The 13,176-nt window shown below is 35.0% G+C and overlaps 1 long non-coding RNA gene across 2 annotated transcripts in view; it reads right to left on the bottom strand.

Moving 5' to 3' along the window:
* Nucleotides 1-948: 948 nt before the first annotated feature.
* LOC110740880 overlaps nucleotides 949-13,176 on the bottom strand; it is a 57,588-nt gene continuing 45,360 nt past the window's right edge. The window contains exons 2-4 of one of the 2 annotated variants that reach the window (XR_004176526.1): nucleotides 8,225-8,353; nucleotides 3,162-3,417; nucleotides 949-1,017 (exon numbers count right to left, since the gene is read on the bottom strand). This is a non-coding gene — a long non-coding RNA (uncharacterized LOC110740880). Of the gene's footprint in view, nucleotides 1,018-3,161; nucleotides 3,418-8,224; nucleotides 8,700-13,176 lie in introns of those variants that run through there. The other variant, XR_002516109.2, reaches the window with a different exon arrangement.

Genomic DNA, 13,176 nt, shown 5'->3' with positions numbered 1-13,176 from the left:
CCACAAGCCAACCATACAGACAGAGGAATAACAGAAAGCACTAAACAGAAGAGCCACCTTCCTGTCCAGCTGCCCATGTTGTGACCAGTAGGAAAGGAATACAGCCACCATGGTGTGCTTCCTTCCTTGATCTTTCCTGTATCTTGGGACTCTTGCTGACCTCAAATTTTACTAATCCCTTAAGTAAGCAAGTCAGTGTGGATTCCATGTACTTTCAGTTCCTACCCCCTTTTGCTATTTTAAGCCCCTGGTGTTAAGATATGCACATTAACATAATGTTTGTCTTAGAGAAAAGACCATCTACTATTGATTGTATTGGAAGAAAACACTGGATTCTAAAGGTATTGCCAACACTGGTATTTCAAGAAAACACTTTCAGTCCTGGTGGTATTGAGTTTCTCGCTTAGATCTGAAAGTTCTTTGCTTTGGCCCTTTTTAACATAAAATAACTAAATTTTAGGTTGCAATGGGTTCAGAAATATAGTCTGAACAGTAATACTATGTTAGTGGTAATTTACCAGTTCAAGAATAACATTTCAAAAAATTACTATTTTTCACATATGAAAATGCATCACTGCACTATTTATGTCATTTATTTATGTTTCATTCCTTTGTATCTCTTATCCCTTGAGACCTATACAAATGTTCGCAACAACTTAAAGCATTATTTTGAAGATTTGTCAAATACAGTTGACTCTTGCCAAATACAGTTGACTAAAGTTTGTATTAAAACTCTTAGTGATGTAGGGGTTAGAGGCACCAAGCCTCTGAGCATTTGAAAATCTGCGTAATAACTTTTGACTACCCCAAAACTTAACTACAATACTGTTGACCAGAAGCCTTAATAATAACAGAAATAGTCAATTAACAGATATTTTCTATGTTATATGTTTTATATACTTACAATAAAGTAAGCTAGAAGAAAGAAAGTGTTAAGCAGATCATAAAGAAGAGAAAATATACTTACTGTTCATTAAGTGAAAGTGGATCATCATCCTCGTCTTCACTTTGAGTAGGCTGAGGAAGAGAAGGAAGAGGAAGATTGGTCTTGCTATCTCAGGGGTGGCAGAGGTAGAAGAAAATCTACATATAAGTGGACCCATGCAGCTCAAACCTCTGTTATTCAAGGGTCAACTGTATATTAATATAAAAGTATTTTGTTGAATTTGACCAACTCAAGAAATACCAAAAACGCTTTCTTGACAGCTTAAAAATGATGGCACTTAACCATTAAGAAAAAGGGTAAGAATGCCCATTCTAAAACCTGGCATATCATAAGGAACTTCTTTATATAATACTAAAATTTAAAGGTGTCAAATGACACTACGTTTTTACAGATGTTCTTGGACTCCAACCTGATAGTGACTCTGGTCATCAACTATGAAAAGGAATATATAAAATAAGTAATTAGGGACCCCATTCCAACATTGGGCTAATGTCCACTTCTCTTAGTTCATGACTGGTTTTTCTACTTCTGAAGATTGGAACAAAGACCTGATTTTCACTTTTTGTCCCAATTTCCTCCTACAGGGAAACTCATAGAAGGCCTACTCTCTAGTTCTAGATGGCAGCATCTTAATTTAATTTAACTCAATTCAATAAAAATTTGAGTACCTACCATGTGCTAGCAACTATACAGAAACAAATAATAAGACATAGCCCCTGGACTCAAGAGATAATTTAGAAGAGAACAAAGATCACATCATTCAGCAAGGTGCTATTTAAATTTTTAAAAATTCTGCAAAAATCACAGGTAGGCCAGAAAACAAAATGACTAACTTTTAATAGCATTTTTCTCACCTTTACTACAGAGATTTAAAATCCTTAGGGGACTTGTTTTTATGGAAAGATCTAATTTTCCTTTGCTTGTTATATAAACAAGAAATATATGCATGCCTCAACTTATTACTTCTCCAATTATCAGCCTTTAAGCCTAATTATCACTGTCTTTGTTAAATGGTCCACAATGTGTCATTTCTATTCCTAACTTGAAAATAATCAATATCACACTTACAGAGTTAATCTTGTAACTAATCCTTAATGTGTCCTTTTCTATCCCAAGTTATGAAAAATTATACTAAAATAAGCATTATTCACAGTGTTCTATGTGTAAATTTTAGTATACATTCTCAAAGGATGACAAACAAGAAAAATATTTGTGTTTATTATTGACTTTGCACTCTGCCTGTCAAAGAAAGATGGCAAATGTCATATGGGGAAAATATAAGAAAAAAATCAAAATGTACCTATAGCAATTTCTCACCTTCATCATAAGCAACCGAACTATTAGTGAACAAAGAGTGTTCAGATGCATTTTACATGGTCTTATATTACCTACGAATCTGATTTTTTTTTCATTTTGCTGTAATTTTCAGATTGTACCACAATTCACATGTGTTTACGTATTATTTATGTAAAGGGCTTTTTTCCTAACAGAGAGAAAATCTTATCTGAAACTGTAACTTGGGCAAAGCATAAAATAATCTTATGTAGACCTTTTTTATTAGTTGATTTAACAAAGATTAAGCACAGATTTTTTACTCTGTGATGGTACAAAGATAAGTAAGATAGGATCCCTGACTCTCTAGAATCTGAAACAGGTGATTATTTCAGTGTACTGTGGAGATAAGACAATGAGCTGTCCAAAATATTAAAGGAGTATCAAATAGGGACATAATGCCCAACTAATGAGTTTGTAAATCAGGGAGATGAAACATAAACTAAAGGATGAGTAATGGCAAACCAAAGTGAAAAAGCCCTTTTATTATGGAAATTTTTCAAAATTCAGAGCAGTATAAAGATGAAAATGACAGTCATTCATAATCCCACCAACCAGAGATAGTCACTGTTAACATTTCAGCATGTTTCATTATAGGCTTCTTTTACCAGTTCTGGGAGTGGGGAATGATATTCTTTTATATTTATTATTTCCATCACATTTAAAGCAATGGAATTATGTTGCACATATGAAATGGAACTTCTTACTAGAAAAATGTAATATCCAAATAACTTCTTAGATTTGATCCTTTATTACTATATGAATATGTCTATCCTACTTCTCCCAGCCTGCTTCAGGAATGAGGGAAACTTTCAAATCCTCTAACTGGGAATGGGACACAAGTTGTCTCTTCTTTAAAATTCTATAAACCTAACTGAATTACCTGTTATTTTCTCTCTTCCGAAACCCAAACCAGGGCTCAGTTAGTAGAAAAAGCACACAGCCTTTTCTTAAGGTTACACATTGACAGATGAAGTTCTTACTACTTCCAATTCTTCCTCTCTTCCATTCTGGAGAATCTTTTGATATGGACAGCCTGGCTCTTCATCTTTTCTCACAATGCTATTATTTGGAACCTGTGTCCAACTAGATTAAGACTTCTGAAACTTAAAGCCAGATTGTCTGCTGCATTATCCATCCTGAAATACGAAATGCCAATGATTAAATGAAGAAAACAAGGCACTTAAATAAATGTATGGGGGAAACTTCATTAAGATTTTAAAAATATTATCTTAATTCAATATTAATAAAATAGTAAAAAACAAAATAACTGAAATTTGCTTTTATTTCTGTGAGAAAATTAATTTTGATATGTGTTTGAATTAAATGATACTTTTCAGAAACATAACATCATACATCCAGAAAGATGCACAAAAACTTGTTTATTCATTTAATAGATATTTACTGAATACCCTCTATGGGCTAAATACTATGCAAAGCACTAGAAAGGCAAAGTCACTGCCCCAGAGATCTGACAGTCTGGAAGGGAGACAAACAATCAGACATGTCCAAGGACAATATGACAGGTATATTACAGAAATAGAAGGGGCACCTGTTCCAGACTGGGGTGGAGGTATAAAGGTATAAAATGGATTATAGGAAAGAATAAAAGTATTCTAGAAAGGAAGAATAGCATGTTCAAGAACTATAAAAAGTTGTCTATAACTGAAACACTGGATATATCAAAGGATGTGGCAGGAAAGAAGGATGAACATGAGGGCAAGGACCAGATTACAAAATTCCATATTTGCCGTACTCAGGAGATTGGCTTTATTTTATAGGGGATATTAGAGAAGACTTCCCAATGGACATCATATCTGAGGTCAACTTTAAAACATACAAAAGAGTTTGTCAGAATAACCTGAGGTGCTTCAGAATAATCTCAGATGCTTCTGAAAATTTTTGATTCCTAGGTTCCATATCCAAAGATCCTAAGCTAGTAAATTGGGGTGAGGATAAGGATTCTGTATTTTTCACAGGATATTCTGATAGAAGTGCCTATGCATCACCTATTCCAAATTTGATATACATACTTTCCATTACTCTAACTACAACTCTTAAAAGAAAAACACACACACTTGGCTTAAATATTTATAATTATTTAGAAGACAACATGTAGCACTATATTAGGATTATTAGGACAATGTGCCATCCACTGTTTAAAAATGAAACCGACCATTTACTTAGTGTTTATTACATGTCAGGTATGTGCCAAATCTTTTATATAATTATTTAATTTACCATTCGTACCACCCTGAGAAGTATGCATTTTACCTCCATTTATATATGAAGAAACTAAAGCTGAGTGAAGTTAAATAACTTGCTGAACTTCATACAGCTATAAGCAGCAGAAATCCCAACCCAGGCTATCTGCCTCCAAGGCACTTACTTTCTGCATCATGTTATAACTGATCTCTAACTTGTAAAGGTTGCCAGTGAAATATTTGCTCCAATTCTAATTACCACAAAGAAGAATAAGAGCACCAGATCCAAACTCAGTGTTGTTACTATGGCCAGTTTTAAAAGAATGAAACTTGTCAAGCCAAAAATAAAGTATTTCTATCAAGAATGATTTATGCCAATGCTGCCTTATATTTAGGCTTCTTCCAGTTCATTCAGAAAACACTGAGGAAGATGCATGGGATCCCATTTCTTGACAGAAAATAATTGGGCTGATAACTACTGTGTCAGGGTGAGAAATCCTACAATGGTAATCTCCTGAGCCAGGTGGTTTAAGTCTTTCTTTGGCCAAATAAGACAGAACATTGCTTTCTCCAAGTCTGCCACTGTCTCTCCTTCAGATATAACAATTCACAAAATTCCAATAAATTCTGACTTAATGTAAAAGATAGTACTTGGAAGTGGAGAAAGACAAACATTTATTTAATAGTTCATATGATAACTACTGTAATAAAGGTGTAAAATGGATTATGGAGAAGAATAGAAGTATTCCAGAAAGGAAGAATAGCATGTTCAAGAACTATAAAAATTTTCTATAACTGAAATGCTGCATATAGCAAAGGATGTGGCAGGAAAGAAGGATGAACATGAGGCAAGGACCAGATTACAAAATTCCATATTTGCCATGCTCAGGAGATTGGCTTTATTTTATAGGTGATAGAGAAGCTCTTTAAAGATCTTAAACAGTTAGAAAGATCACTTAAGTTATAACATGAAAAATGTTGGGGCAAGGTTGGTGGCAGGGAGACTAGTTAGTAAGCTAATAAAAGAGGATATGAGCCTGAGCTATGAAGCTGTAGTGATGATGGATAAAAGGAAATGGTCCCAAGAGATATAGGAGGAAAAATAGATGTGAATTGCTGACTATTCAGATGCAGTGAATGAGGAAGAGAAATATGTCTAGGATTCTGGCTTGATGGATAGTGGTATTGTTAAACAATACACACAAATAAAAAACAGTAAAAGAAGCAATTTGAGAGAACACCTGAAGAATAGTATTTTGAAAGTAATCGCAGTGGTTGTGAATATAGGCTTTGCACTCAGAAATGTCACTTAATATCCATGTGACCTTGGGCAAGTCACAAGGATATTAAATGACTCCTGAAGACTGTTTCTTTATCTATAAAACTAAGGTAATAAAAGAACCAACTTAAAATTGTTCTGAGGGTTAAATCAACTAATCAAATAAAGCATTTAGAATACTGCCTGGAAAAAATGGTAATCCCTCAACAAACTGTGGCTATTAACATTGTTTAATTGAGTTTGAGGAGGCTAGAGAATGTCCAAATGCAGATTGTCAGAAAAGAGTTGGAAATACGGATTTGGGACCAGGAGAAATTCTAAGTATGGATGGTGTTTCTTTAAGAGGTTATATAGAGTTAGAATAACACAATGAATGGAAACACCAACATTAAAAGGATTTCTGACTTTGTATTGATGCACTAATTATCCTAAACTTTTGTTTCAACCATTGTTGGGTCACAGTTTGTAAGTCTACAAATATTTTTTCCAATAAATCAAATGTCCAAATCCTTTATAAGTATTCTTACAATGTATTCTTATGGTTTTTATTTGTATAAATCTGTGTTAATGTACAATCGTCTATTTCAATTTTCCTAGAAAACTACCATATCCTTTAGAGCAAGACTCAATAGGGCTCCATATGTACTAAAACACTTCTTCACTGATACAAATATCATCCACATATTATGAGGAGTTATTCATGATTTCTATCTTCATGTATAATTTTGACTCCTGTTGAAGAGCTATTGGGACTCACTGGCAGGTTAGCTCCAGAAAAAAAAAAAATGTGACAAAAAGTGGGTTTGGAAGGAGTCCTTGTCCTTTGGCATCTGTCTGATGGCACCGCTTGCCGCAATCTCAGTCAGGATTCTCCTACATTCTAATCTAATAGTCTGCTTCTTAGCTTTAAGGTCCTCATTCACTTACATTGTCAAAAGGGGCTTCTCTTGGTAATATTTCCTTTCCACTTTAAAGATATTAAGAGAGAACAACAGAGCTTTCTCAAGAAATTCAATACTTTTAAGGCCTAAAGCAGGGGTGATCACAAAGATAGGGATACTAGCCCTCAAAAAATATAATGCAATATCCAGCAAAAGAGACAAAGAATAATATAGGAAAAATGAGGAACAGCTGAGTTAACAAGTGAGCAGTTATCATACCCCAAGATGTCATTGCTCCACTTGACTCTGGGGTCAGAAAACCAGAAATCAAGGATGATGCCAAGGTTTTTGGCCTGAGAAAGTTGAAGGATGGCATTTCCATTGCCTGAGACAGATGAGTACTGAGAACTTATATGTAGAAACAAAAAAGTTGTTGGGGACTTTCACAAGAGCTGTTCAACAGAGTGAGAGAGGACAATTTAAGAGACAATAGGATGAGAGAAATTGGAGTATCAACAACTGTACTCCAGAAGACTGGAAAAGAGGAACAAAGAAAGAATTAGGGCAGGAGGTAGAGGGAGAAATGGGCTCAGAAAGAGAAAATAGTTATTGTTTACTTTGCAATCTACACAAGTAAAATGAAAATATGTAGATTATCTTGTTTTCTCAGGTTGTTTCACCATATCCTATTTGTGTTTCTTTTTACTTCCCTGTGAATAGCAAGTTAATATAACAATTACTATTGGACTAGTTCAAGTCAAATTACAACAGTATAACAATAAGGTCTCAAAATACTTCAAGAACAAGTACAAAATAAGCAGCAAATCATTTTTAGCAGCAAATCTTTTTTTTCCACTAGAACATCCACTGGGAAAAGAGTTTAGTAGTATAATCAGCAATAAATAAGAGTTATTTCCTTTATTAAAAATGCCTGGTTACATAAGAAGGACACAAATATTTTTAAACTGTATCATGGTATCAGTTCTCTCATCATGAAATTTTAATTCCTGTGGTCCAGTAGACATAGATCTGCTGGAGACAGGAAGCAAAGAATGCCATTCAGCTGAATGAATGAACGAACCATTATGGTAAACCAAGTATAATTCCCAGAGTCAGGTCAGGACATCAGGGATAACAACAATGCAGCTCTCTTCATGAAAGCATGGAAGATTTTTTAGGTGTGTTTTTCCACTAAGAGGGAAAACAGATAGTGATTTGGGACTTCATTCAAAAGATTCCACTACCATCTATGTTCTATGATTGTATAGACTAAATCTGTCTTGTTCTCTGTTTTCCCAGGGTCTATCATGCTGCTGAATGCATAATAGGAATTCAATAAAATTTCTCAATAAGTGAATGAAAGCATGCAAAATCAGTTAAATGAATAAATGAGTGAATGTCACCTTAACTCTATGGAACTATAATAGATGATAAATCACAGGCATACTCAAGAGTCTCATCTGATAAATTGCTTCTATAATAAATAACCACCACAACTTATTCATACTGCAAATATAGAACACTTTAAAGACTACCCATATGGTATCTATTTTGTTTATCCAAAGAAGATATTATTACTGACCTCATTGATATGCGTGGTGAAGAAAAACTTAATTTGGCCTTGTTCATTTTATAAAACTAGCACGGGGGGTTCCATCAGCTGCTGTTCTTAAGAATAAGACATATTTTGAGAGAATCATCATGAGGAAATCTGTGAAGTCACGATAAATATGAATGTTAGTGTTGAAGATTCAGATGTGTAATGTTTAAACAATGTAAACTGAATTCATCTTTAGCCTGACTGTGCCCTGCTAGAACAAGAGAAAGATGTCCTACATATCCATTCATGTTAACCACATAGTGTTATTTATGAATAAATAACACAGACTTTTAGAAGTATAATATTCAGTATTTCCATCTTCTTGTCTGAGTAATGGAGATTCAACCATACCTGTGGGTGTGGATGAGAATTCCTCTGAAAGAATTCTGTCAGCCATCATGGGGCAGGCTTTGGAGTGGGCATGAAAAGGAGTTTCTTTGAAATAATAGTTGAGGACTTAGGACTCTGGGTCTGGGATTCCTATAGATTTTCTTTGGCGGGAACTGAGCTTGCCCTGACACGTAATGCCACATGGGAGCAAATTAATATGAGGAAACATAGCTTGGAGAATTATGAGACTGTCTTTATTCATCACTACATCTCTGGAATAACAATGATTGAGAGTATGGACAGCTGGTAGGGTTCATAAAGAGCCAATAAGACAGATTAATGGAACATATTAAAATTCCTTTGGTAGTCTCATACATTAACTCGGTGAAGGAAACTAGTAGGAAAAAACTTAACTAACCTATCTATGGGACGAAAATTTGTCATCATATTTTGGATCTCATACTTAAAATGTATTGTTTTGCCAATCATGAAGATCAGTCCTTTCCTTCTAGAAAACGTCACACCTAACCTTTGATTCAGCCAGACTTATTGGGTCAGGGATGGGCATCTGATCCCATGTGTACCAATCAGTATCAGTGCTCTTTCCCTGGATTCTTCCACTTGATATGAGACAGATAGTCTCCTAACCTCTCTAATGGAGGAAATTTTAAGTTTTAGAGCAGGTGGAGACCATGTCTCTCACTAGAAGAAAAATCTCTGAGGGACAATGAATCTAAATCACAGAAAATAACTGAGGAGAAATGTAATAAGTGACAAATAATAATTATTGCTGAGATCTAGACACAGTCCAGCACTTCCTGTGGTTTGATCACCAAAGCCAATAATCCTTTCTCCTAAGCTAATGGAAACTGGATATCCATCTCTTACAATCAGAAGAATCCTGCCTAACAGAGGCATTAAAGGAAAGTGTCACTTCATTTTATTGCCACAGACTGGAAAGGTCTAGAAACATGCTGATTACATTTTTATAGGAAAACTGAAACTCAAAGAACTTAAGTGTCTTGCCCCCGCCCCCCAACCCCCGGTCAAAATGACCAGCAAACAATTCTGATTCCAAAGCCAATCCCCCTTCATTAACTATTACCCTATGAAAAAAATTCTGTAGTATGGGCATCTTGATAGTTCTGGAATGTTTATAAAACATATTGCAAAGACTTGACAACTGATGGGTTTGGAGTTTGAAGAACTACATTATCTAGCAAATGGGCTAATCTTACAAAACTGATCAAGTTTCTATTCAATGTAATTTTCTAATAAAGGATTGGCAGTACACATCATACTTGACCTGGAAGCTTTTTATTCTCAATAAATACTTATTACTTGTTTTTCATTCTGGAAGCTTTTTATTCTCAACAAATAGTTATTCTTTTCATATTCCTCAAATACTTATTTAGTGTGATAACTCTGCACAAAGATAAAACACTAAACCTTTCTCAATTTATTCTCCCCAAAAAATAAAAAATAAACAAAACCAGTGCTCTGTGCCTATGAGCCACTTGGGAATCTTGTTAAATGTAGATTCTAGTTTAGTAGGTCTGAAATGGGACCTGAGAATCTGTACTTCTCAAAAGACCTCTGGTAATGCCAATACTGCTGGTATACAAGCTACATTGTGACAAGCCAAGTTGTAGATCCTCTGGGAAATAAAGCAATTAACGCATGCCAGATTTTTACCCTATGCCAGATTCCTCTGCCTCCAGATCTTTGAATGGCTTGCTACTTCTCACCACTCAGGTCTCAAGCTGAAAGTCAGTCCTCAGAGAGGTATTCTCTGAACACTCTCTAAACAACCCAAATCTGAATTTGCATTACTCATTTTTTAATTTACTATCTGTTTCTTCCTAGAAAAATATAAGCTCCACTTCCACTTCCAGCCATTATGAAGTAACAGTGACCCAATTTACCCTACTGCATGAAACTATTAATACATAACACCTGGACAAAGTATATGAAACAATGGTTTTTGGACATTTGACATAAAGGAATGCATAACAGTAATCCCTGAATGCAAAAAACAAACTGAGCTCTCTGAGTGCCCCAGTTGCTGTGCCTGTAGTACAAGAAAAGGAAATCCAGACAGAATTTGATGCTCTTCTTGAGTTGAAGAGATGAAGCTGGGAGTCCAGACAGGCCCAGGTTTAACAAAGCAGATACCAAAGAGGAGAGAGATGCACAGAGAGAGAGATATGCAAAGGATCTCTCCAGTCTTCAGCTCCGTAATGCTTAATACTGGTATATGAAGAAACTACTTGAATTGGGGTGGAGATGGGGCATAGAAGAAATCACTTGTACAGAGCAAAGGAAGCAAAGGAATTATCATAATCCTCAGGACTCAAGCAGCGCCAGGAATACTAATGTTCCCATCAGTCCAGTGGAAAACCCTGCAAATCACAGGACATTGGCTAGACTACTCAGAAATTTATTGCCTCAGGAATAAGGAAAATGAGGCCTAGTTTAAAGGCTTCTCTGTTTCTAACTAACCAAGCCTAATGGTAATGTTTGAAAAGATCAAGCTACTTCCAAGTAACTTAACAGTATCACGAAAAAAAAGAAACAACCTCAGGAATATTTATAGGAACAAAAGAATTTTCAGTACTCAATAGCGTACAACGCACAATTAGTCTAGTAACTAATAAAAACTTATCTGGCATACATACTGCCTAAAGCAATTTATAGATTCAATGCTATCTCTATCAAACAACCAATTACATTCTTCACGAAACTAGAAAAAAACTAATCTAAAATTCATTTGGAACAAAAAGAGAGCCCAAATAACCAAGGCAATCCTAAGCAAAAAGAAAAAAGCTGGAAGCATCACGCTACCTGACTTCAAACTCTACTACAAGGCTACAATAACCAAAACAGCATGGTACTAGTATAAAAACAAACACATAGACCAATGGAACAGAATAAAGAGCCCAGAAATAAGGTCACACCCCCTACAACCATCTGATCTTCAACAAAGCTGGAAAAAAAAAAAAGGACGGGGGAAAGGACGCCCTGTTAAATAAATGTTGCTGTAGCCATATGCAGAAGATTGAAACTAGATCCCTCCCTTATATCATATACAAAAGTTAACTCAAGATGGATTAAAGACTTAAATATAAAACTCAAAACTATAAAAACCATAGAACACAACCTAGGTAATATCATTCTGGACATAGGAACGGGCAAATATTTCATGACAAAGACACCAAAAGCAATTGCAACAAAAGCAAAAAATGGCAAATGGAATCTAATTAAACTGAAGAGCTTCTGCGCAGCAAAAGAAACTATCAACAGAGTAAAAAGACGACCTACAGAATGGGAGAAAAATTTTGCAAACTCTGCATCTAACAAAGGTCTAGTATCCAGCATCCATGAGGCACTTAAATAAAAAAAAAAAAAAATTAAAAAGTGGGCAAAGGACATGAACAGACACTTCTCAAAAGAAGACATACATGTGGCCAACAATCATATGACAAAAAGTTCAACATCACTGATCATTACAGAAATGTAAACCAAAACTACAATGAGATAGGATCTCACACCAGTCAGAATGGCTATTACTAAAAAGTAAAAAAAAAAAAAAAAGAAAAGAAAACAGGCACTGGTGAGGTTTTGGAGAAAAAGGAAAACTTATATACTGTTCATGGAAGTGTAAATTAGTTGAGCCATTGTAGAATACAGTGTGGTGACTCCTCAAAGACCTAAAGACAGAAATACCATTCAACCCAGCAATCCCATTACTGAGTATATACCTGAAGGAATAGAAATCATTCTATTACAAAGACACTTGTATGCATATGTTCACTGCAGAACTAGTCACAATAGCAAAAACATGTAAACCACATAAATGTCCATCAATGGTAGACTGGATAAAGAAAATGTGGTACATATACACCATGGAATACTATGCAACCATAAAAAAGAATGAGATCATGTCCTTTGCAGGGACATGGATGGAGCTGGAGGCCATTATCCTTAGCAAACAAATGCAAGAACAGAAAACCAAATACTGCATGTTCTCATTTATAAGTGGAAGCTGAATGATGAGAACACATGGACACAGGGAGGGGAACAACACAAACTGGGGCCTTTCAGAAGGTGGAGGATGAGCAGAGGGAGAGGATCAGGAAAAACAAGCAATGGGTACTTGGCTTAATATCTGGGTGATGAAATAATCTATACAACAAATCCCCATGACACAAGTTTACCTATGTAACAAACCTGCACTTGTACCTCTGAACTTAAAATAAAAGTTAAAACAAACAAATTAAAGAATATGCAAATAAAGGAAGAGACATTTCATGTTCATGAATCAGAAGACTTTGTTAAGATGTCTTCTTGTTAAGATGGCAAATATTACATCTTATAAATCTAAGGCAATAAATCTAATTGACTTCTTTTAGACAGAAATTTTAAGGTAATTTCTATCAAACTCCCAGGAGGCTTTTTTGGCAGAAATTGACAAGGCAAACCTAAAATTCATATGAAAATGCAAAGGATTTTTACAATATTTTAGATATTCTAAAACAGAATATCTAAAATAACACAAGTAGTTTGGGGTATGAACACATCTTAATCTTAAAGCTCACTCTAAA

The sequence above is a fragment of the Papio anubis genome, chromosome 10, assembly GCF_008728515.1.
Source record: "Papio anubis isolate 15944 chromosome 10, Panubis1.0, whole genome shotgun sequence".
Classification (NCBI taxonomy): Eukaryota; Metazoa; Chordata; class Mammalia; order Primates; family Cercopithecidae; genus Papio; species Papio anubis.
Note: the sequence above shows the minus strand (reverse complement) of the source record. Positions and strands in the feature narration are given on the sequence as shown.